This window comes from Pseudophryne corroboree, unplaced genomic scaffold (assembly GCF_028390025.1).
Source record: "Pseudophryne corroboree isolate aPseCor3 unplaced genomic scaffold, aPseCor3.hap2 scaffold_345, whole genome shotgun sequence".
NCBI classification, from domain to species: domain Eukaryota; kingdom Metazoa; phylum Chordata; class Amphibia; order Anura; family Myobatrachidae; genus Pseudophryne; species Pseudophryne corroboree.
The window spans coordinates 466,179-486,935 of NW_026970008.1; the positions used below are offsets into that span (position 1 = coordinate 466,179).

A 20,757-nucleotide genomic window follows, 5' to 3' on the forward strand; every position below is an offset into this window, starting at 1 on the left:
CCCCTGTCAAGTGAAGGAGATCCAACTGAGGCAGCACAAGGGAACTCTCGAAAGAAGAACAAGGCTAGAGGAAGATCTGAGACAAAGAAATCTGACTTTTACCAGAGTTGACCAGAAGAAAGCACAAACACAGTCCCCCACTACCACAAATAATGCAGTCGAGTTTCCCACATTTGGGGAAATCACAGGTGTCAGCATACCCAGAATGCAATGAATGAACCTCACCCTGGGAGAACAATCTTCATGACCATGGTATCTCCTATGCAAAATAAGTATGATTTGGGATAGGGCTGGGGAGGGCCGCTGCTCAGGCACATCTCTGTCAAGTAAAGGAGATTCAACTGAGGCAGCACAAGGGAACTCTCATCTGGGGACAACAACTGCAGGGAGAACACATATTTTCAGATGAACATGGGAGGGCAGAAGGCTGCCTAATACTGAAGCACCCCCAAACAACAAACCAAATGCAACAACTAGTGCAAGCATTCCTGGGGGAAGGCCTGCAGCAGATGGATTTGCATATGGTGATGTCATCCAAGCAGTGGGTCAAAGTTGGCTTCAACCCTCGTCTGCATATGAAAAGAAAAAAGGGATGTGCAGGGCATGGCGTCCTTTTGTGGCGCTTGGATGAACCCTCCTTCGGTGTGGGGCTCATGTTGGCTATGCCCAAGCCCCTGAAGCATTCAAGATGATTTCTTGCAGCAGCTGGGCACTGTAACAGCTCCAGAGCTGCTCTGTAAAGCATGTAAAAGGGTGTGGGCCCTGCAGCACTACCTGTAGTATGCATTGTGCGTTGGAAGGCACAAAGTAAGCAGACGGGAGAGGTCAGGATAGTGCGCAAGGGCATAGAAGGGAGCGGCTCAAGAAAAGAGAAGTGGAAACAGACAGCAAACTAGGCTGGAGAAAGACCTGAGACAAAGAGATCTGAATTATACGAGAGACGACCAGGGGAAACACAAATTATGCAGTCAAGTTTCCCACATTTGGGGAAATCACAGGGGCAGCACACCCAGAGTGCAATGGGTGAGCCTTGCCCTGGGAGAAGCACCTACATGATCATAGTATCTCACCTGGCAGGTAAGTAGGAGTTGGGCTAGAGCTGGGGAGGGTCGCTGCTCGGGTACCCCCCTGTCAAGTGAAGGAGATCCAACTGAGGCAGCACAAGGGAACTCTCGAAAGAGGAACAAGGCTAGAGGAAGATCTGAGACAAAGAAATCTGATTTTTACCAGAGTTGACCAGAAGAAAGCACAAACACAGTCCCCCACTACCACAAATAATGCAGTCGAGTTTCCCACATTTGGGGAAATCACAGGGGTCAGCATACCCAGAATGCAATGAATGAACCTCACCCTGGGAGAACAATCTTCATGACCATGGTATCTCCTATGCAAAATAAGTATGATTTGGGATAGGGCTGGGGAGGGCCGCTGCTCAGGCACATCTCTGTCAAGTAAAGGAGATTCAACTTGCTGCACAAGGGAACTCTCATCTGGGGACAACAACTGCAGGGAGAACACATATTTTCAGATGAACATGGGAGGGCAGAAGGCTGCCTAATACTGAAGCACCCCCAAACAACAAACCAAATGCAACAACTAGTGCAAGCATTCCTGGGGGAAGGCCTGCAGCAGATGGATTTGCATATGGTGATGTCATCCAAGCAGTGGGTCAAAGTTGGCTTCAACCCTCGTCTGCATATGAAAAGAAAAAAGGGATGTGCAGGGCATGGCGTCCTTTTGTGGCGCTTGGATGACCCCTAATTCGCATTAAACATCTCCACCCTCCTTCGGTGTGGGGCTCATGTTGGCTATGCCCCAGTCCCTGAAGCATTCAAGATGATTTCTTGCAGCAGCTGGGCACTGTAACAGCTCCAGAGCTGCTCTGTAAAGCATGTAAAAGGGTGTGGGCCCTGCAGCACTACCTGTAGTATGCATTGTGCATTGGAAGGCACAAAGTAAGCAGACGGGAGAAGTCAGGATAGTGCGCAAGGGCATAGAAGGGAGCGGCTCAAGAAAAGAGGAGTGGAAACAGACAGCAAACTAGGCTGGAGAGAGACCTGAGACAAAGAGATCTGAATTATATGAGAGCCGACCAGGGGAAACACAAATTATGCAGTCAAGTTTCCCACATTTGGGGAAATCAAAGGGGCAGCACACCCAGAGTGCAATGGGTGAGCCTTGCCCTGGGAGAAGCACCTACATGATCATAGTATCTCACCTGGCAGGTAAGTAGGAGTTGGGCTAGAGCTGCGGAGGGTCGCTGCTCGGGCACCCCCCTGTCAAGTGAAGGAGATCCAACCGAGGCAGCACAAGGGAACTCTCGAAAGAAGAACAAGGCTAGAGGAAGATCTGACACAAAGAAATCTGACTTTTACCAGAGCTGACCAGAGGAAAGCACAAACACAGTCCCCCACTACCACAAATAATGCAGTCGAGTTTCCCACATTTGGGGAAATCACAGGGGTCATCATACCCAGAATGCAATGAATGAACCTCACCCTGGGAGAACAATCTTCATGACCATGATATCTCCTATGCAAAATAAGTATGATTTGGGATAGGGCTGGGGAGGGCCGCTGCTCAGGCACATCTCTGTCAAGTAAAGGCGATTCAACTGAGGCAGCACAAGGGAACTCTCATCTGGGGACAACAACTGCAGGGAGAACACATATTTTCAGATGAACATGGGAGGGCAGAAGGCTGCCTAATACTGAAGCACCCCCAAACAACAAACCAAATGCAACAACTAGTGCAAGCATTCCTGGGGGAAGGCCTGCAGCAGATTAATTTGCATATGGTGATGTCATCCAAGCAGTGGGTCAAAGTTGGCTTCAACCCTCGTCTGCATATGAAAAGAAAAAAGGGATGTGCAGGGCATGGCGGCCTTTTGCGGCGCTTGCATGACCCCTAATTCGCAATAAACACCTCCACCCTCCTTAGGTGTGGGGCTCATGTTGGCTATGCCCCAGCACCTGAAGCATTCAAGCTGATTTCTTGCAGCAGCTGGGCACTGTAACAGCTCCAGAGCTGCTCTGTAAGGCAACTAAAAGGGTGTGGGCCCTGCAGCACTACCTGTAGTTCGCATTGTGCGTTGGAAGGCACAAAGTAAGCAGACGGGAGAAGTCAGGATAGTGCGCAAGGGCATAGAAGGGAGCGGCTCAAGAAAAGAGAAGTGGAAACAGACAGCAAACTAGGATGGAGAGAGACCTGAGACAAAGAGATCTGAATTATACGAGAGCCGACCAGAGGAAACACAAATTATGCAGTCAAGTGTCCCACATTTGGGAAAATCGCAGGAGCAGCACACCCAGAGTGCAATGGGTGATCCTTGCCCTGGGAGAAGCACCTTCCTGATCATAGTATCTCACCTGGCAGGTAAGTAGGAGTTGGGCTAGAGCTGGGGAGGGTCGCTGCTCGGGCACCCCCCTGTCAAGTGAAGGAGATCCAACTGAGGCAGCACAAGGGAACTCTCGAAAGAAGAACAAGGCTAGAGGAAGATCTGACACAAAGAAATCTGACTTTTACCAGAGTTGACCAGAAGAAAGCACAAACACAGTCCCCCACTACCACAAATAATGCAGTCGAGTTTCCCACATTTGGGGAAATCACAGGGGTCAGCATACCCAGAATGCAATGAATGAACCTCACTCTGGGAGAACAGTCTTCATGACCATGGTATCTCCTATGCAAAATAAGTATGATTTGGGATAGGGCTGGGGAGGGCCGCTGCTCAGGCACATCTCTGTCAAGTAAAGGAGATTCAACTGAGGCAGCACAAGGGAACTCTCATCTGGGGACAACAACTGCAGGGAGAACACATATTTTCAGATGAACATGGGAGGGCAGAAGGCTGCCTAATACTGAAGCACCCCCAAACAACAAACCAAATGCAACAACTAGTGCAAGCATTCCTGGGGGAAGGCCTGCAGCAGATGGATTTGCATATGGTGATGTGATCCAAGCAGTGGGTCAAAGTTGGCTTCAACCCTCGTCTGCATATGAAAAGAAAAAAGGGATGTGCAGGGCATGGCGTCCTTTTGTGGTGCTTGGATGACCCTTAATTTGCATTAAACATCTCCACCCTCCTTCGGTGTGGGGCTCATGTTGGCTATGCCCAAGCCCCTGAAGCATTCAAGATGATTTCTTGCAGCAGCTGGGCACTGTAACAGCTCCAGAGTTGCTCTGTAAAGCATGTAAAAGGGTGTGGGCCCTGCAGCACTACCTGTAGTATGCATTGTGCGTTGGAAGGCACAAAGTAAGCAGACGGGAGAGGTTAGGATAGTGCGCAAGGGCATAGAAGGGAGCGGCTCAAGAAAAGAGAAGTGGAAACAGACAGCAAACTAGGCTGGAGAAAGACCTGAGACAAAGAGATCTGAAGTATACGAGAGACGACCAGGGGAAACACAAATTATGCAGTCAAGTTTCCCACATTTGGGGAAATCACAGGGGCAGCACACCCAGAGTGCAATGGGTGAGCCTTGCCCTGGGAGAAGCACCTACATGATCATAGTATCTCACCCGGCAGGTAAGTAGGAGTTGGGTTAGAGCTGGGGAGGGTCGCTGCTCGGGTACCCCCCTGTCAAGTGAAGGAGATCCAACTGAGGCAGCACAAGGGAACTCTCGAAAGAGGAACAAGGCTAAAGGAAGATCTGAGACAAAGAAATCTGATTTTTACCAGAGTTGACCAGAAGAAAGCACAAACACAGTCCCCCACTACCACAAATAATGCAGTCGAGTTTCCCACATTTGGGAAATCACAGGGGTCAGCATACCCAGAATGCAATGAATGAACCTCACCCTGGGAGAACAATCTTCATGACCATGGTATCTCCTATGCAAAATAAGTATGATTTGGGATAGGGCTGGGGAGGGCCGCTGCTCAGGCACATCTCTGTCAAGTAAAGGAGATTCAACTGAGGCAGCACAAGGGAACTCTCATCTGGGGACAACAACTGCAGGGAGAACACATATTTTCAGATGAACATGGGAGGGCAGAAGGCTGCCTAATACTGAAGCACCCCCAAACAACAAACCAAATGCAACAACTAGTGCAAGCATTCCTGGGGGAAGGCCTGCAGCAGATGGATTTGCATATGGTGATATGATCCAAGCAGTGGGTCAAAGTTGGCTTCAACCCTCGTCTGCATATGAAAAGAAAAAAGGGATGTGCAGGGCATGGCGTCCTTTTGTGGCGCTTGGATGAACCCTCCTTCGGTGTGGGGCTCATGTTGGCTATGCCCCAGCCCCTGAAGCATTCAAGATGATTTCTTGCAGCAGCTGGGCACTGTAACAGCTCCAGAGTTGCTCTGTAAAGCATGTAAAAGGGTGTGGGCCCTGCAGCACTACCTGTAGTATGCATTGTGCGTTGGAAGGCACAAAGTAAGCAGACGGGAGAGGTCAGGATAGTGCGCAAGGGCATAGAAGGGAGCGGCTCAAGAAAAGAGAAGTGGAAACAGACAGCAAACTAGGCTGGAGAAAGACCTGAGACAAAGAGATCTGAATTATATGAGAGCCGACCAGAGGAAACACAAATTATGCTGTCAAGTGTCCCACATTTGGGGAAATCGCAGGAGCAGCACACCCAGAGTGCAATGGGTGAGCCATGCCCTGGGAGAAGTACCTTCCTGATCATAGTATCTCACCTGGCAGGTAAATAGAAGTTGGGCTAGAGCTGGGGAGGGTCGCTGCTCGTGCACCCCCCTGTCAAGTGAAGGAGATCCAACTGAGGCAGCACAAGGGAACTCTTGAAAGAAGAACAAGGCTAGAGGAAGATCTGAGACAAAGAAATCTGACTTTTACCAGAGCTGACCAGAGGAAAGCACAAACACAGTCCCCCTCTACCACAAATAATGCAGTCGAGTTTCCCACATTTGGGGAAATCACAGGGGTCAGCATACCGAGAATGCAATGAATGAACCTCACCCTGGGAGAACAATCTTCATGACCATGGTATCTCCTATGCAAAATAAGTATGATTTGGGATAGGGCTGGGGAGGGCCGCTGCTCAGGCACATCTCTGTCAAGTAAAGGAGATTCAACTGAGGCAGCACAAGGGAACTCTCATCTGGGGACAACAACTGCAGGGAGAACACATATTTTCAGATGAACATGGGAGGGCAGAAGGCTGCCTAATACTGAAGCACCCCCAAACAACAAACCAAATGCAACTACTAGTACAAGCATTCCTGGGGGAAGGCCTGCAGCAGATGGATTTGCATATGGTGATGTCATCCAAGCAGTGGGTCAAAGTTGGCTTCAACCCTCATCTGCATATGAAAAGAGAAAAGGGGCGTGCAGGGCATGGCGGCCTTTTGCGGCGCTTGGATGACCCCTAGTTCGCATTAAACACCTCCACCCTCCTTCGGTGTGGGGCTCATGTTGGCTATGCCCCAGCCCCTGAAGCATTCAAGCTGATTTCTTGCAGCAGCTGGGCACTGTAACAGCTCCAGAGCTGCTCTGTAAGGCAAGTAAAAGGGTGTGGGCCCTGCAGCACTACCTGTAGTTCGCATTGTGCGTTGGAAGGCACAAAGTAAGCAGATGGGAGAAGTCAGGATGGTGCGCAAGGGCATAGAAGGGAGCGGCTCAAGAAAAGAGAAGTGGAAACAGACAGCAAACTAGGCTGAAGAGAGACCTGAGACAAAGAGATCTGAATTATATGAGAGCTGACCAGGGGAAACACAAATTATGCAGTCAAGTTTCCCACATTTGGGGAAATCAAAGGGGCAGCACACCCAGAGTGCAATGGGTGAGCCTTGCCCTGGGAGAAGCACCTACATGATCATAGTATCTCACCTGGCAGGTAAGTAGGAGTTGGGCTAGAGCTGGGGAGGGTCGCTGCTCGGGCACCCCCCTGTCAAGTGAAGGAGATCCAACTGAGGCAGCACAAGGGAACTCTCGAAAGAAGAACAAGGCTAGAGGAAGATCTGAGACAAAGAAATCTGACTTTTACCAGAGCTGACCAGAGGAAAGCACAAACACAGTCCCCCACTACCACAAATAATGCAGTCGAGTTTCCCACATTTGGGGAAATCACAGGGGTCATCATACCCAGAATGCAATGAATGAACCTCACCCTGGGAGAACAATCTTCATGACCATGATATCTCCTATGCAAAATAAGTATGATTTGGGATAGGGCTGGGGAGGGCCGCTGCTCAGGCACATCTCTGTCAAGTAAAGGAGATTCAACTGAGGCAGCACAAGGGAACTCTCATCTGGGGACAACAACTGCAGGGAGAACACATATTTTCAGATGAACATGGGAGGGCAGAAGGCTGCCTAATACTGAAGCACCCCCAAACAACAAACCAAATGCAACAACTAGTGCAAGCATTCCTGGGGGAAGGCCTGCAGCAGATGGATTTGCATATGGTGATGTCTTCCAAGCAGTGGGTCAAAGTTGGCTTCAACCCTCGTCTGCATATGAAAAGAGAAAAGGGGCGTGCAGGGCATGGCGGCCTTTTGCGGCGCTTGGATGACCCCTAGTTCGCATTAAACACCTCCACCCTCCTTCGGTGTGGGGCTCATGTTGGCTATGCCCCAGCCCCTGAAGCATTCAAGCTGATTTCTTGCAGCAGCTGGGCACTGTAACAGCTCCAGAGCTGCTCTGTAAGGCAAGTAAAAGGGTGTGGGCCCTGCAGCACTACCTGTAGTTCGCATTGTGCGTTGGAAGGCACAAAGTAAGCAGACGGGAGAGGTCAGGATAGTGCGCAAGGGCATAGAAGGGAGCGGCTCAAGAAAAGAGAAGTGGAAACAGACAGCAAACTAGGCTGGAGAGAGACCTGAGACAAAGAGATCTGAATTATACGAGAGCCGACCAGAGGAAACACAAATTATGCAGTCAAGTGTCCCACATTTGGGGAAATCGCAGGAGCAGCACACCCAGAGTCCAATGGGTGAGCCTTGCCCCGGGAGAAGCACCTTCCTGATCATAGTATCTCACCTGGCAGGTAAGTAGGAGTTGGGCTAGAGCTGGGGAGGGTCGCTGCTCGGGCACCCCCCTGTCAAGTGAAGGAGATCCAACTGAGGCAGCACAAGGGAACTCTCGAAAGAAGAACAAGGCTAGAGGAAGATCTGAGACAAAGAAATCTGATTTTTACCAGAGCTGACCAGAGGAAAGCACAAACACAGTCCTCCACTACCACAAATAATGCAGTCGAGTTTCCCACATTTGGGGAAATCACAGGGGTCAGCATACCCAGAATGCAATGAATGAACCTCACCCTGGGAGAACAATCTTCATGACCATGGTATCTCCTATGCAAAATAAGTATGATTTGAGATAGGGCTGGGGAGGGCCGCTGCTCAGGCACATCTCTGTCAAGTAAAGGAGATTCAACTGAGGCAGCACAAGGGAACTCTCATCTGGGGACAACAACTGCAGGGAGAACACATATTTTCAGATGAACATGGGAGGGCAGAAGGCTGCCTAATACTGAAGCACCCCCAAACAACAAACCAAATGCAACAACTAGTGCAAGCATTCCTGGGGGAAGGCCTGCAGCAGATTGATTTGCATATGGTAATGCCATCCAAGCAGTGGGTCAAAGTTGGCTTCAACCCTCGTCTGCATATGAAAAGAGAAAAGGGGCGTGCAGGGCATGGCGGCCTTTTGCGGCGCTTGGGTGACCCTTAGTTCGCATTAAACACCTCCACCCTCCTTCGGTGTGGGGCTCATGTTGGCAATGCCCCAGCCCCTGAAGCATTCAAGCTGATTTCTTGCAGCAGCTGGGCACTGTAACAGCTCCAGAGCTGCTCTGTGAGGCAAGTAAAAGGGTGTGGGCCCTGCAGCACTACCTGTAGTTTGCATTGTGTGTTGGAAGGCACAAAGTAAGCAGACGGGAGAAGTCAGGATAGTGCGCAAGGGCATAGAAGGGAGCGGCTCAAGAAAAGAGAAGTGGAAACAGACAGCAAACTAGGCTGGAGAGAGACCTGAGACAAAGAGATCTGAATTATACGAGAGCCGACCAGGGGAAACACAAATTATGCAGTCAAGTTTCCCACATTTGGGGAAATCACAGGGGCAGCACACCCAGAGTGCAATGGGTGAGCCTTGCCCTGGGAGAAGCACCTTCCTGATCATAGTATCTCACCTGGCAGGTAAGTAGGAGTTGGGCTAGAGCTGCGAAAGGTCGCTGCTCGGGTACCCCCCTGTCAAGTGAAGGAGATCCAACTGAGGCAGCACAAGGGAACTCTCGAAAGAGGAACAAGGCTAGAGGAAGATCTGAGACAAAGAAATCTGATTTTTACCAGAGTTGACCAGAAGAAAGCACAAACACAGTCCCCCACTACCACAAATAATGCAGTCGAGTTTCCCACATTTGGGGAAATCACAGGGGTCAGCATACCCAGAATGCAATGAATGAACCTCACCCTGGGAGAACAATCTTCATGACCATGGTATCTCCTATGCAAAATAAGTATGATTTGGGATAGGGCTGGGGAGGGCAGCTGCTCAGGCACATCTCTGTCAAGTAAAGGAGATTCAACTGAGGCAGCACAAGGGAACTCTCATCTGGGGACAACAACTGCAGGGAGAACACATATTTTCAGATGAACATGGGAGGGCAGAAGGCTGCCTAATACTGAAGCACCCCCAAACAACAAACCAAATGCAACAACTAGTGCAAGCATTCCTGGGGGAAGGCCTGCAGCAGATGGATTTGCATATGGTGATGTCATCCAAGCAGTGGGTCAAAGTTGGCTTCAACCCTCGTCTGCATATGAAAAGAAAAAAGGGATGTGCAGGGCATGGCGTCCTTTTATGGCGCTTGGATGACCCCTAATTCGCATTAAACATCTCCACCCTCCTTCGGTGTGGGGCTCATGTTGGCTATGCCCCAGCCCCTGAAGCATTCAAGATGATTTCTTGCAGCAGCTGGGCACTGTAACAGCTCCAGAGCTGCTCTGTAAAGCATGTAAAAGGGTGTGGGCCCTGCAGCACTACCTGTAGTATGCATTGTGCGTTGGAAGGCACAAAGTAAGCAGACGGGAGAGGTCAGGATAGTGCGCAAGGGCATAGAAGGGAGCGGCTCAAGAAAAGAGAAGTGGAAACAGACAGCAAACTAGGCTGGAGAAAGACCTGAGACAAAGAGATCTGAATTATATGAGAGCCGACCAGAGGAAACACAAATTATGCAGTCAAGTGTCCCACATTTGGGGAAATCGCAGGAGCAGCACACCCAGAGTGCAATGGGTGAGCCTTGCCCTGGGAGAAGCACCTTCCTGATCATAGTATCTCACCTGGCAGGTAAATAGGAGTGGGGCTAGAGCTAGGGAGGGTCGCTGCTCGTGCACCCCCCTGTCAAGTGAAGGAGATCCATCTGAGGCAGCACAAGGGAACTCTCGAAAGAAGAACATGGCTAGAGGAAGATCTGAGACAAAGAAATCTGACTTTTACCAGAGCTGACCAGAGGAAAGCACAAACACAGTCCCCCACTACCACAAATAATGCAGTTGAGTTTCCCACATTTGGGGAAATCACAGGGGTCAGCATACCCAGAATGCAATGAATGAACCTCACCCTGGGAGAACAATCTTCATGACCATGGTATCTCCTATGCAAAATAAGTATGATTTGGGATAGGGCTGGGGAGGGCCGCTGCTCAGGCACATCTCTGTCAAGTAAAGGAGATTCAACTGAGGCAGCACAAGGGAACTCTCATCTGGGGACAACAACTGCAGGGAGAACACATATTTTCAGATGAACATGGGAGGGCAGAAGGCTGCCTAATACTAAAGCACCCCCAAACAACAAACCAAATGCAACAACTAGTGCAAGCATTCCTGGGGGAAGGCCTGCAGCAGATTGATTTGCATATGGTAATGCCATCCAAGCAGTGGGTCAAAGTTGGCTTCAACCCTCGTCTGCATATGAAAAGAAAAAAGGGGCGTGGCAGGGCATGGCGGCCTTTTGCGGCGCTTGGATGACCCCTAGTTCGCATTAAACACCTCCACCCTCCTTCGGTGTGGGGCTCATGTTGGCTATTCCCCAGCCCCTGAAGCATTCAAGCTGATTTCTTGCAGCAGCTGGGCACTGTAACAGCTCCAGAGCTGCTCTGTAAGGCAAGTAAAAGGGTGTGGGCCCTGCAGCACTACCTGTAGTTTGCATTGTGCATTGGAAGGCACAAAGTAAGCAGACGGGAGAAGTCAGGATAGTGCGCAAGGGCATAGAAGGGAGCGGCTCAAGAAAAGAGAAGTGGAAACAGACAGCAAACTAGGCTGGAGAGAGACCTGAGACAAAGAGATCTGAATTATATGAGAGCCGACCAGGGGAAACACAAATTATGCAGTCAAGTTTCACACATTTGGGAAAATCAAAGGAGCAGCACACCCAGAGTGCAATGGGTGAGCCTTGCCCTGGGAGAAGCACCTACATGATCATAGTATCTCACCTGGCAGGTAAGTAGGAGTTGGGCTAGAGCTGGGGAGGGTCGCTGCTCGGGCACCCCCCTGTCAAGTGAAGGAGATCCAACTGATGCAGCACAAGGGAACTCTCGAAAGAAGAACAAGGCTAGAGGAAGATCTGAGACAAAGAAATCTGACTTTTACCAGAGCTGACCAGAGGAAAGCACAAACACAGTCCCCCACTACCACAAATAATGCAGTTGAGTTTCCCACATTTGGGGAAATCACAGGGGTCAGCATACCCAGAATGCAATGAATGAACCTCACCCTGGGAGAACAATCTTCATGACCATGGTATCTCCTATGCAAAATAAGTATGATTTGGGATAGGGCTGGGGAGGGCCGCTGCTCAGGCACATCTCTGTCAAGTAAAGGAGATTCAACTGAGGCAGCACAAGGGAACTCTCATCTGGGGACAACAACTGCAGGGAGAACACATATTTTCAGATGAACATGGGAGGGCAGAAGGCTGCCTAATACTGAAGCACCCCCAAACAACAAACCAAATGCAACAACTAGTGCAAGCATTCCTGGGGGAAGGCCTGCAGCAGATGGATTTGCATATGGTGATGTCTTCCAAGCAGTGGGTCAAAGTTGGCTTCAACCCTCGTCTGCATATGAAAAGAGAAAAGGGGCGTGCAGGGCATGGCGGCCTTTTGCGGCGCTTGGGTGACCCTTAGTTCGCATTAAACACCTCCACCCTCCTTCGGTGTGGGGCTCATGTTGGCTATGCCCCAGCCCCTGAAGCATTCAAGCTGATTTCTTGCAGCAGCTGGGCACTGTAACAGCTCCAGAGCTGCTCTGTAAGGCAAGTAAAAGGGTGTGGGCCCTGCAGCACTACCTGTAGTTCGCATTGTGCGTTGGAAGGCACAAAGTAAGCAGACGGGAGAAGTCAGGATAGTGCGCAAGGGCATAGAAGGGAGCGGCTCAAGAAAAGAGAAGTGGAAACAGACAGCAAACTAGGCTGGAGAGAGACCTGAGACAAAGAGATCTGAATTATACGAGAGCCGACCAGAGGAAACACAAATTATGCAGTCAAGTGTCCCACATTTGGGGAAATCGCAGGAGCAGCACACCCAGAGTCCAATGGGTGTGCCTTGCCCCGGGAGAAGCACCTTCCTGATCATAGTATCTCACCTGGCAGGTAAGTTGGAGTTGGGCTAGAGCTGGGGAGGGTCGCTGCTCGGGCACCCCCCTGTCAAGTGAAGGAGATCCAACTGAGGCAGCACAAGGGAACTCTCGAAAGAAGAACAAGGCTAGAGGAAGATCTGAGACAAAGAAATCTGATTTTTACCAGAGCTGACCAGAGGAAAGCACAAACACAGTCCTCCACTACCACAAATAATGCAGTCGAGTTTCCCACATTTGGGGAAATCACAGGGGTCAGCATACCCAGAATGCAATGAATGAACCTCACCCTGGGAGAACAATCTTCATGACCATGGTATCTCCTATGCAAAATAAGTATGATTTGAGATAGGGCTGGGGAGGGCCGCTGCTCAGGCACATCTCTGTCAAGTAAAGGAGATTCAACTGAGGCAGCACAAGGGAACTCTCATCTGGGGACAACAACTGCAGGGAGAACACATATTTTCAGATGAACATGGGAGGGCAGAAGGCTGCCTAATACTGAAGCACCCCCAAACAACAAACCAAATGCAACAACTAGTGCAAGCATTCCTGGGGGAAGGCCTGCAGCAGATTGATTTGCATATGGTAATGCCATCCAAGCAGTGGGTCAAAGTTGGCTTCAACCCTCGTCTGCATATGAAAAGAGAAAAGGGGCGTGCAGGGCATGGCGGCCTTTTGCTGCGCTTGGGTGACCCTTAGTTCGCATTAAACACCTCCACCCTCCTTCGGTGTGGGGCTCATGTTGGCAATGCCCCAGCCCCTGAAGCATTCAAGCTGATTTCTTGCAGCAGCTGGGCACTGTAACAGCTCCAGAGCTGCTCTGTGAGGCAAGTAAAAGGGTGTGGGCCCTGCAGCACTACCTGTAGTTTGCATTGTGTGTTGGAAGGCACAAAGTAAGCAGACGGGAGAAGTCAGGATAGTGCGCAAGGGCATAGAAGGGAGCGGCTCAAGAAAAGAGAAGTGGAAACAGACAGCAAACTAGGCTGGAGAAAGACCTGAGACAAAGAGATCTGAATTATATGAGAGCAGACCAGAGGAAACACAAATTATGCAGTCAAGTGTCCCACATTTGGGGAAATCGCAGGAGCAGCACACCCAGAGTGCAATGGGTGAGCCTTGCCCTGGGAGAAGCACCTTCCTGATCATAGTATCTCACCTGGCAGGTAAATAGGAGTTGGGCTAGAGCTGGGGAGGGTCGCTGCTCGTGCACCCCCCTGTCAAGTGAAGGAGATCCATCTGAGGCAGCACAAGGGAACTCTCGAAAGAAGAACAAGGCTAGAGGAAGATCTGAGACAAAGAAATCTGACTTTTACCAGAGCTGACCAGAGGAAAGCACAAACACAGTCCCCCACTACCACAAATAATGCAGTTGAGTTTCCCACATTTGGGGAAATCACAGGGGTCAGCATACCCAGAATGCAATGAATGAACCTCACCCTGGGAGAACAATCTTCATGACCATGGTATCTCCTATGCAAAATAAGTATGATTTGGGATAGGGCTGGGGAGGGCCGCTGCTCAGGCACATCTCTGTCAAGTAAAGGAGATTCAACTGAGGCAGCACAAGGGAACTCTCATCTGGGGACAACAACTGCAGGGAGAACACATATTTTCAGATGAACATGGGAGGGCAGAAGGCTGCCTAATACTAAAGCACCTCCAAACAACAAACCAAATGCAACAACTAGTGCAAGCATTCCTGGGGGAAGGCCTGCAGCAGATTGATTTGCATATGGTAATGCCATCCAAGCAGTGGGTCAAAGTTGGCTTCAACCCTCGTCTGCATATGAAAAGAAAAAAGGGGCGTGGCAGGGCATGGCGGCCTTTTGCGGCGCTTGGATGACCCCTAGTTCGCATTAAACACCTCCACCCTCCTTCGGTGTGGGGCTCATGTTGGCTATGCCCCAGCCCCTGAAGCATTCAAGCTGATTTCTTGCAGCAGCTGGGCACTGTAACAGCTCCAGAGCTGCTCTGTAAGGCAAGTAAAAGGGTGTGGGCCCTGCAGCACTACCTGTAGTTTGCATTGTGCATTGGAAGGCACAAAGTAAGCAGACGGGAGAAGTCAGGATAGTGCGCAAGGGCATAGAAGGGAGTGGCTCAAGAAAAGAGAAGTGGAAACAGACAGCAAACTAGGCTGGAGAGAGACCTGAGACAAAGAGATCTGAATTATATGAGAGCCGACCAGAGGAAACACAAATTATGCAGTCAAGTTTCCCACATTTGGGGAAATCAAAGGGGCAGCACACCCAGAGTGCAATGGGTGAGCCTTGCCCTGGGAGAAGCACCTACATGATCATAGTATCTCACCTGGCAGGTAAGTAGGAGTTGGGCTAGAGCTGGGGAGGGTCGCTGCTCGGGCACCCCCCTGTCAAGTGAAGGAGATCCAACTGATGCAGCACAAGGGAACTCTCGAAAGAAGAACAAGGCTAGAGGAAGATCTGAGACAAAGAAATCTGACTTTTACCAGAGCTGACCAGAGGAAAGCACAAACACAGTCCCCCACTACCACAAATAATGCAGTTGAGTTTCCCACATTTGGGGAAATCACAGGGGTCAGCATACCCAGAATGCAATGAATGAACCTCACCCTGGGAGAACAATCTTCATGACCATGGTATCTCCTATGCAAAATAAGTATGATTTGGGATAGGGCTGGGGTGGGCCGCTGCTCAGGCACATCTCTGTCAAGTAAAGGAGATTCAACTGAGGCAGCACAAGGGAACTCTCATCTGGGGACAACAACTGCAGGGAGAACACATATTTTCAGATGAACATGGGAGGGCAGAAGGCTGCCTAATACTAAAGCACCCCCAAACAACAAACCAAATGCAACAACTAGTGCAAGCATTCCTGGGGGAAGGCCTGCAGCAGATTGATTTGCATATGGTAATGCCATACAAGCAGTGGGTCAAAGTTGGCTTCAACCCTCGTCTGCATATGAAAAGAAAAAAGGGGCGTGGCAGGGCATGGCGGCCTTTTGCGGCGCTTGGATGACCCCTAGTTCGCATTAAACACCTCCACCCTCCTTCGGTGTGGGGCTCATGTTGGCTATTCCCCAGCCCCTGAAGCATTCAAGCTGATTTCTTGCAGCAGCTGGGCACTGTAACAGCTCCAGAGCTGCTCTGTAAGGCAAGTAAAAGGGTGTGGGCCCTGCAGCACTACCTGTAGTTTGCATTGTGCATTGGAAGGCACAAAGTAAGCAGACGGGAGAAGTCAGGATAGTGCGCAAGGGCATAGAAGGGAGCGGCTCAAGAAAAGAGAAGTGGAAACAGACAGCAAACTAGGCTGGAGAGAGACCTGAGACAAAGAGATCTGAATTATATGAGAGCCGACCAGGGGAAACACAAATTATGCAGTCAAGTTTCACACATTTGGGAAAATCAAAGCAGCAGCACACCCAGAGTGCAATGGGTGAGCCTTGCCCTGGGAGAAGCACCTACATGATCATAGTATCTCACCTGGCAGGTAAGTAGGAGTTGGGCTAGAGCTGGGGAGGGTCGCTGCTCGGGCACCCCCCTGTCAAGTGAAGGAGATCCAACTGATGCAGCACAAGGGAACTCTCGAAAGAAGAACAAGGCTAGAGGAAGATCTGAGACAAAGAAATCTGACTTTTACCAGAGCTGACCAGAGGAAAGCACAAACACAGTCCCCCACTACCACAAATAATGCAGTTGAGTTTCCCACATTTGGGGAAATCACAGGGGTCAGCATACCCAGAATGCAATGAATGAACCTCACCCTGGGAGAACAATCTTCATGACCATGGTATCTCCTATGCAAAATAAGTATGATTTGGGATAGGGCTGGGGAGGGCCGCTGCTCAGGCACATCTCTGTCAAGTAAAGGAGATTCAACTGAGGCAGCACAAGGGAACTCTCATCTGGGGACAACAACTGCAGGGAGAACACATATTTTCAGATGAACATGGGAGGGCAGAAGGCTGCCTAATACTGAAGCACCCCCAAACAACAAACCAAATGCAACAACTAGTGCAAGCATTCCTGGGGGAAGGCCTGCAGCAGATGGATTTGCATATGGTGATGTCTTCCAAGCAGTGGGTCAAAGTTGGCTTCAACCCTCGTCTGCATATGAAAAGAGAAAAGGGGCGTGCAGGGCATGGCGGCCTTTTGCGGCGCTTGGGTGACCCTTAGTTCGCATTAAACACCTCCACCCTCCTTCGGTGTGGGGCTCATGTTGGCTATGCCCCAGCCCCTGAAGCATTCAAGCTGATTTCTTGCAGCAGCTGGGCACTGTAACAGCTCCAGAGCTGCTCTGTAAGGCAAGTAAAAGGGTGTGGGCCCTGCAGCACTACCTGTAGTTCGCATTGTGCGTTGGAAGGCACAAAGTAAGCAGACGGGAGAAGTCAGGATAGTGCGCAAGGGCATAGAAGGGAGCGGCTCAAGAAAAGAGAAGTGGAAACAGACAGCAAACTAGGCTGGAGAGAGACCTGAGACAAAGAGATCTGAATTATACGAGAGCCGACCAGAGGAAACACAAATTATGCAGTCAAGTGTCCCACATTTGGGGAAATCGCAGGAGCAGCACACCCAGAGTCCAATGGGTGTGCCTTGCCCCGGGAGAAGCACCTTCCTGATCATAGTATCTCACCTGGCAGGTAAGTAGGAGTTGGGCTAGAGCTGGGGAGGGTCGCTGCTCGGGCACCCCCCTGTCAAGTGAAGGAGATCCAACTGAGGCAGCACAAGGGAACTCTCGAAAGAAGAACAAGGCTAGAGGAAGATCTGAGACAAAGAAATCTGATTTTTACCAGAGCTGACCAGAGGAAAGCACAAACACAGTCCTCCACTACCACAAATAATGCAGTCGAGTTTCCCACATTTGGGGAAATCACAGGGGTCAGCATACCCAGAATGCAATGAATGAACCTCACCCTGGGAGAACAATCTTCATGACCATGGTATCTCCTATGCAAAATAAGTATGATTTGAGATAGGGCTGGGGAGGGCCGCTGCTCAGGCACATCTCTGTCAAGTAAAGGAGATTCAACTGAGGCAGCACAAGGGAACTCTCATCTGGGGACAACAACTGCAGGGAGAACACATATTTTCAGATGAACATGGGAGGGCAGAAGGCTGCCTAATACTGAAGCACCCCCAAACAACAAACCAAATGCAACAACTAGTGCAAGCATTCCTGGGGGAAGGCCTGCAGCAGATTGATTTGCATATGGTAATGCCATCCAAGCAGTGGGTCAAAGTTGGCTTCAACCCTCGTCTGCATATGAAAAGAGAAAAGGGGCGTGCAGGGCATGGCGGCCTTTTGCTGCGCTTGGGTGACCCTTAGTTCGCATTAAACACCTCCACCCTCCTTCGGTGTGGGGCTCATGTTGGCAATGCCCCAGCCCCTGAAGCATTCAAGCTGATTTCTTGCAGCAGCTGGGCACTGTAACAGCTCCAGAGCTGCTCTGTGAGGCAAGTAAAAGGGTGTGGGCCCTGCAGCACTACCTGTAGTTTGCATTGTGTGTTGGAAGGCACAAAGTAAGCAGACGGGAGAAGTCAGGATAGTGCGCAAGGGCATAGAAGGGAGCGGCTCAAGAAAAGAGAAGTGGAAACAGACAGCAAACTAGGCTGGAGAGAGACCTGAGACAAAGAGATCTGAATTATACGAGAGCCGACCAGGGGAAACACAAATTATGCAGTCAAGTTTCCCACATTTGGGGAAATCACAGGGGCAGCACACCCAGAGTGCAATGGGTGAGCCTTGCCCTGGGAGAAGCACCTACATGATCATAGTATCTCACCTGGCAGGTAAGTAGGAGTTGGGCTAGAGCTGCAAAGGGTCGCTGCTCGGGTACCCCCCTGTCAAGTGAAGGAGATCCAACTGAGGCAGCACAAGGGAACTCTCGAAAGAGGAACAAGGCTAGAGGAAGATCTGAGACAAAGAAATCTGATTTTTACCAGAGTTGACCAGAAGAAAGCACAAACACAGTCCCCCACTACCACAAATAATGCAGTCGAGTTTCCCACATTTGGGGAAATCACAGGGGTCAGCATACCCAGAATGCAATGAATGAACCTCACCCTGGGAGAACAATCTTCATGACCATGGTATCTCCTATGCAAAATAAGTATGCTTTGGGATAGGGCTGGGGAGGGCAGCTGCTCAGGCACATCTCTGTCAAGTAAAGGAGATTCAACTGAGGCAGCACAAGGGAACTCTCATCTGGGGACAACAACTGCAGGGAGAACACATATTTTCAGATGAACATGGGAGGGCAGAAGGCTGCCTAATACTGAAGCACCCCCAAACAACAAACCAAATGCAACAACTAGTGCAAGCATTCCTGGGGGAAGGCCTGCAGCAGATGGATTTGCATATGGTGATGTCATCCAAGCAGTGGGTCAAAGTTGGCTTCAACCCTCGTCTGCATATGAAAAGAAAAAAGGGATGTGCAGGGCATGGCGTCCTTTTATGGCGCTTGGATGACCCCTAATTCGCATTAAACATCTCCACCCTCCTTCGGTGTGGGGCTCATGTTGGCTATGCCCCCGCCCCTGAAGCATTCAAGATGATTTCTTGCAGCAGCTGGGCACTGTAACAGCTCCAGAGCTGCTCTGTAAAGCATGTAAAAGGGTGTGGGCCCTGCAGCACTACCTGTAGTATGCATTGTGCGTTGGAAGGCACAAAGTAAGCAGACGGGAGAGGTCAGGATAGTGCGCAAGGGCATAGAAGGGAGCGGCTCAAGAAAAGAGAAGTGGAAACAGACAGCAAACTAGGCTGGAGAAAGACCTGAGACAAAGAGATCTGAATTATATGAGAGCAGACCAGAGGAAACACAAATTATGCAGTCAAGTGTCCCACATTTGGGGAAATCGCAGGAGCAGCACACCCAGAGTGCAATGGGTGAGCCTTGCCCTGGGAGAAGCACCTTCCTGATCATAGTATCTCACCTGGCAGGTAAATAGGAGTTGGGCTAGAGCTGGGGAGGGTCGCTGCTCGTGCACCCCCCTGTCAAGTGAAGGAGATCCATCTGAGGCAGCACAAGGGAACTCTCGAAAGAAGAACAAGGCTAGAGGAAGATCTGAGACAAAGAAATCTGACTTTTACCAGAGCTGACCAGAGGAAAGCACAAACACAGTCCCCCACTACCACAAATAATGCAGTTGAGTTTCCCACATTTGGGGAAATCACAGGGGTCAGCATACCCAGAATGCAATGAATGAACCTCACCCTGGGAGAACAATCTTCATGACCATGGTATCTCCTATGCAAAATAAGTATGATTTGGGATAGGGCTGGGGAGGGCCGCTGCTCAGGCACATCTCTGTCAAGTAAAGGAGATTCAACTGAGGCAGCACAAGGGAACTCTCATCTGGGGACAACAACTGCAGGGAGAACACATATTTTCAGATGAACATGGGAGGGCAGAAGGCTGCCTAATACTAAAGCACCCCCAAACAACAAACCAAATGCAACAACTAGTGCAAGCATTCCTGGGGGAAGGCCTGCAGCAGATTGATTTGCATATGGTAATGCCATCCAAGCAGTGGGTCAAAGTTGGCTTCAACCCTCGTCTGCATATGAAAAGAAAAAAGGGGCGTGGCAGGGCATGGCGGCCTTTTGCGGCGCTTGGATGACCCCTAGTTCGCATTAAACACCTCCACCCTCCTTCGGTGTGGGGCTCATGTTGGCTATGCCCCAGCCCCTGAAGCATTCAAGCTGATTTCTTGCAGCAGCTGGGCACTGTAACAGCTCCAGAGCTGCTCTGTAAGGCAAGTAAAAGGGTGTGGGCCCTGCAGCACTACCTGTAGTTTGCATTGTGCATTGGAAGGCACAAAGTAAGCAGACGGGAGAAGTCAGGATAGTGCGCAAGGGCATAGAAGGGAGTGGCTCAAGAAAAGAGAAGTGGAAACAGACAGCAAACTAGGCTGGAGAGAGACCTGAGACAAAGAGATCTGAATTATATGAGAGCCGACCAGAGGAAACACAAATTATGCAGTCAAGTTTCCCACATTTGGGGAAATCAAAGGGGCAGCACACCCAGAGTGCAATGGGTGAGCCTTGCCCTGGGAGAAGCACCTACATGATCATAGTATCTCACCTGGCAGGTAAGTAGGAGTTGGGCTAGAGCTGGGGAGGGTCGCTGCTCGGGCACCCCCCTGTCAAGTGAAGGAGATCCAACTGATGCAGCACAAGGGAACTCTCGAAAGAAGAACAAGGCTAGAGGAAGATCTGAGACAAAGAAATCTGACTTTTACCAGA

The 20,757-nt window shown here is 50.3% G+C and overlaps 32 non-coding genes and 4 pseudogenes across 32 annotated transcripts; all 36 read right to left on the minus strand.

Annotated features, from left to right (window-relative positions):
• Positions 1-112: 112 nt before the first annotated feature.
• Positions 113-276, minus strand: LOC135020074 (U1 spliceosomal RNA). The gene has a single exon (XR_010217558.1). It is a non-coding gene; the product is annotated as a U1 spliceosomal RNA (small nuclear RNA).
• Positions 277-922: 646 nt separating this feature from the next.
• Positions 923-1,085, minus strand: LOC135020163 (U1 spliceosomal RNA). Its single transcript, XR_010217636.1, has one exon. It is a non-coding gene; the product is annotated as a U1 spliceosomal RNA (small nuclear RNA).
• Positions 1,086-1,237: 152 nt separating this feature from the next.
• LOC135020032 (U1 spliceosomal RNA) lies at positions 1,238-1,401 on the minus strand. Its single transcript, XR_010217517.1, has one exon. It is a non-coding gene; the product is annotated as a U1 spliceosomal RNA (small nuclear RNA).
• Positions 1,402-2,091: 690 nt separating this feature from the next.
• LOC135020168 (U1 spliceosomal RNA) lies at positions 2,092-2,233 on the minus strand (annotated as a pseudogene).
• A 152-nt stretch (positions 2,234-2,385) lies between these two features.
• Positions 2,386-2,549, minus strand: LOC135020067 (U1 spliceosomal RNA). The gene has a single exon (XR_010217551.1). It is a non-coding gene; the product is annotated as a U1 spliceosomal RNA (small nuclear RNA).
• A 671-nt stretch (positions 2,550-3,220) lies between these two features.
• On the minus strand, positions 3,221-3,383 carry LOC135020132 (U1 spliceosomal RNA). The gene has a single exon (XR_010217609.1). It is a non-coding gene; the product is annotated as a U1 spliceosomal RNA (small nuclear RNA).
• Positions 3,384-3,535: 152 nt separating this feature from the next.
• Positions 3,536-3,699, minus strand: LOC135020094 (U1 spliceosomal RNA). Its single transcript, XR_010217577.1, has one exon. It is a non-coding gene; the product is annotated as a U1 spliceosomal RNA (small nuclear RNA).
• A 671-nt stretch (positions 3,700-4,370) lies between these two features.
• Positions 4,371-4,533, minus strand: LOC135020171 (U1 spliceosomal RNA). Its single transcript, XR_010217641.1, has one exon. It is a non-coding gene; the product is annotated as a U1 spliceosomal RNA (small nuclear RNA).
• Positions 4,534-4,685: 152 nt separating this feature from the next.
• Positions 4,686-4,848, minus strand: LOC135020055 (U1 spliceosomal RNA). Its single transcript, XR_010217539.1, has one exon. It is a non-coding gene; the product is annotated as a U1 spliceosomal RNA (small nuclear RNA).
• Positions 4,849-5,494: 646 nt separating this feature from the next.
• LOC135020180 (U1 spliceosomal RNA) lies at positions 5,495-5,657 on the minus strand. The gene has a single exon (XR_010217650.1). It is a non-coding gene; the product is annotated as a U1 spliceosomal RNA (small nuclear RNA).
• A 152-nt stretch (positions 5,658-5,809) lies between these two features.
• LOC135020054 (U1 spliceosomal RNA) lies at positions 5,810-5,973 on the minus strand. Its single transcript, XR_010217538.1, has one exon. It is a non-coding gene; the product is annotated as a U1 spliceosomal RNA (small nuclear RNA).
• A 692-nt stretch (positions 5,974-6,665) lies between these two features.
• Positions 6,666-6,807, minus strand: LOC135020169 (U1 spliceosomal RNA; annotated as a pseudogene).
• Positions 6,808-6,959: 152 nt separating this feature from the next.
• On the minus strand, positions 6,960-7,123 carry LOC135020068 (U1 spliceosomal RNA). Its single transcript, XR_010217552.1, has one exon. It is a non-coding gene; the product is annotated as a U1 spliceosomal RNA (small nuclear RNA).
• Positions 7,124-7,794: 671 nt separating this feature from the next.
• Positions 7,795-7,957, minus strand: LOC135020160 (U1 spliceosomal RNA). The gene has a single exon (XR_010217635.1). It is a non-coding gene; the product is annotated as a U1 spliceosomal RNA (small nuclear RNA).
• Positions 7,958-8,109: 152 nt separating this feature from the next.
• LOC135020219 (U1 spliceosomal RNA) lies at positions 8,110-8,273 on the minus strand. Its single transcript, XR_010217673.1, has one exon. It is a non-coding gene; the product is annotated as a U1 spliceosomal RNA (small nuclear RNA).
• A 671-nt stretch (positions 8,274-8,944) lies between these two features.
• On the minus strand, positions 8,945-9,107 carry LOC135020129 (U1 spliceosomal RNA). The gene has a single exon (XR_010217606.1). It is a non-coding gene; the product is annotated as a U1 spliceosomal RNA (small nuclear RNA).
• Positions 9,108-9,259: 152 nt separating this feature from the next.
• Positions 9,260-9,423, minus strand: LOC135020033 (U1 spliceosomal RNA). Its single transcript, XR_010217518.1, has one exon. It is a non-coding gene; the product is annotated as a U1 spliceosomal RNA (small nuclear RNA).
• A 671-nt stretch (positions 9,424-10,094) lies between these two features.
• Positions 10,095-10,257, minus strand: LOC135020144 (U1 spliceosomal RNA). The gene has a single exon (XR_010217621.1). It is a non-coding gene; the product is annotated as a U1 spliceosomal RNA (small nuclear RNA).
• Positions 10,258-10,409: 152 nt separating this feature from the next.
• On the minus strand, positions 10,410-10,573 carry LOC135020186 (U1 spliceosomal RNA). Its single transcript, XR_010217653.1, has one exon. It is a non-coding gene; the product is annotated as a U1 spliceosomal RNA (small nuclear RNA).
• Positions 10,574-11,266: 693 nt separating this feature from the next.
• LOC135020203 (U1 spliceosomal RNA) lies at positions 11,267-11,408 on the minus strand (annotated as a pseudogene).
• Positions 11,409-11,560: 152 nt separating this feature from the next.
• Positions 11,561-11,724, minus strand: LOC135020197 (U1 spliceosomal RNA). Its single transcript, XR_010217661.1, has one exon. It is a non-coding gene; the product is annotated as a U1 spliceosomal RNA (small nuclear RNA).
• Positions 11,725-12,395: 671 nt separating this feature from the next.
• Positions 12,396-12,558, minus strand: LOC135020178 (U1 spliceosomal RNA). The gene has a single exon (XR_010217648.1). It is a non-coding gene; the product is annotated as a U1 spliceosomal RNA (small nuclear RNA).
• Positions 12,559-12,710: 152 nt separating this feature from the next.
• LOC135020220 (U1 spliceosomal RNA) lies at positions 12,711-12,874 on the minus strand. The gene has a single exon (XR_010217674.1). It is a non-coding gene; the product is annotated as a U1 spliceosomal RNA (small nuclear RNA).
• Positions 12,875-13,545: 671 nt separating this feature from the next.
• On the minus strand, positions 13,546-13,708 carry LOC135020115 (U1 spliceosomal RNA). The gene has a single exon (XR_010217597.1). It is a non-coding gene; the product is annotated as a U1 spliceosomal RNA (small nuclear RNA).
• A 152-nt stretch (positions 13,709-13,860) lies between these two features.
• Positions 13,861-14,024, minus strand: LOC135020209 (U1 spliceosomal RNA). The gene has a single exon (XR_010217666.1). It is a non-coding gene; the product is annotated as a U1 spliceosomal RNA (small nuclear RNA).
• Positions 14,025-14,696: 672 nt separating this feature from the next.
• On the minus strand, positions 14,697-14,859 carry LOC135020153 (U1 spliceosomal RNA). The gene has a single exon (XR_010217629.1). It is a non-coding gene; the product is annotated as a U1 spliceosomal RNA (small nuclear RNA).
• A 152-nt stretch (positions 14,860-15,011) lies between these two features.
• On the minus strand, positions 15,012-15,175 carry LOC135020215 (U1 spliceosomal RNA). The gene has a single exon (XR_010217669.1). It is a non-coding gene; the product is annotated as a U1 spliceosomal RNA (small nuclear RNA).
• A 693-nt stretch (positions 15,176-15,868) lies between these two features.
• On the minus strand, positions 15,869-16,010 carry LOC135020214 (U1 spliceosomal RNA; annotated as a pseudogene).
• A 152-nt stretch (positions 16,011-16,162) lies between these two features.
• On the minus strand, positions 16,163-16,326 carry LOC135020216 (U1 spliceosomal RNA). Its single transcript, XR_010217670.1, has one exon. It is a non-coding gene; the product is annotated as a U1 spliceosomal RNA (small nuclear RNA).
• A 671-nt stretch (positions 16,327-16,997) lies between these two features.
• Positions 16,998-17,160, minus strand: LOC135020165 (U1 spliceosomal RNA). Its single transcript, XR_010217638.1, has one exon. It is a non-coding gene; the product is annotated as a U1 spliceosomal RNA (small nuclear RNA).
• A 152-nt stretch (positions 17,161-17,312) lies between these two features.
• LOC135020221 (U1 spliceosomal RNA) lies at positions 17,313-17,476 on the minus strand. The gene has a single exon (XR_010217675.1). It is a non-coding gene; the product is annotated as a U1 spliceosomal RNA (small nuclear RNA).
• Positions 17,477-18,147: 671 nt separating this feature from the next.
• LOC135020146 (U1 spliceosomal RNA) lies at positions 18,148-18,310 on the minus strand. Its single transcript, XR_010217623.1, has one exon. It is a non-coding gene; the product is annotated as a U1 spliceosomal RNA (small nuclear RNA).
• A 152-nt stretch (positions 18,311-18,462) lies between these two features.
• LOC135020034 (U1 spliceosomal RNA) lies at positions 18,463-18,626 on the minus strand. The gene has a single exon (XR_010217519.1). It is a non-coding gene; the product is annotated as a U1 spliceosomal RNA (small nuclear RNA).
• A 671-nt stretch (positions 18,627-19,297) lies between these two features.
• LOC135020116 (U1 spliceosomal RNA) lies at positions 19,298-19,460 on the minus strand. Its single transcript, XR_010217598.1, has one exon. It is a non-coding gene; the product is annotated as a U1 spliceosomal RNA (small nuclear RNA).
• A 152-nt stretch (positions 19,461-19,612) lies between these two features.
• On the minus strand, positions 19,613-19,776 carry LOC135020217 (U1 spliceosomal RNA). Its single transcript, XR_010217671.1, has one exon. It is a non-coding gene; the product is annotated as a U1 spliceosomal RNA (small nuclear RNA).
• Positions 19,777-20,448: 672 nt separating this feature from the next.
• Positions 20,449-20,611, minus strand: LOC135020154 (U1 spliceosomal RNA). The gene has a single exon (XR_010217631.1). It is a non-coding gene; the product is annotated as a U1 spliceosomal RNA (small nuclear RNA).
• Between the last annotated feature and the right edge of the window lie 146 nt (positions 20,612-20,757).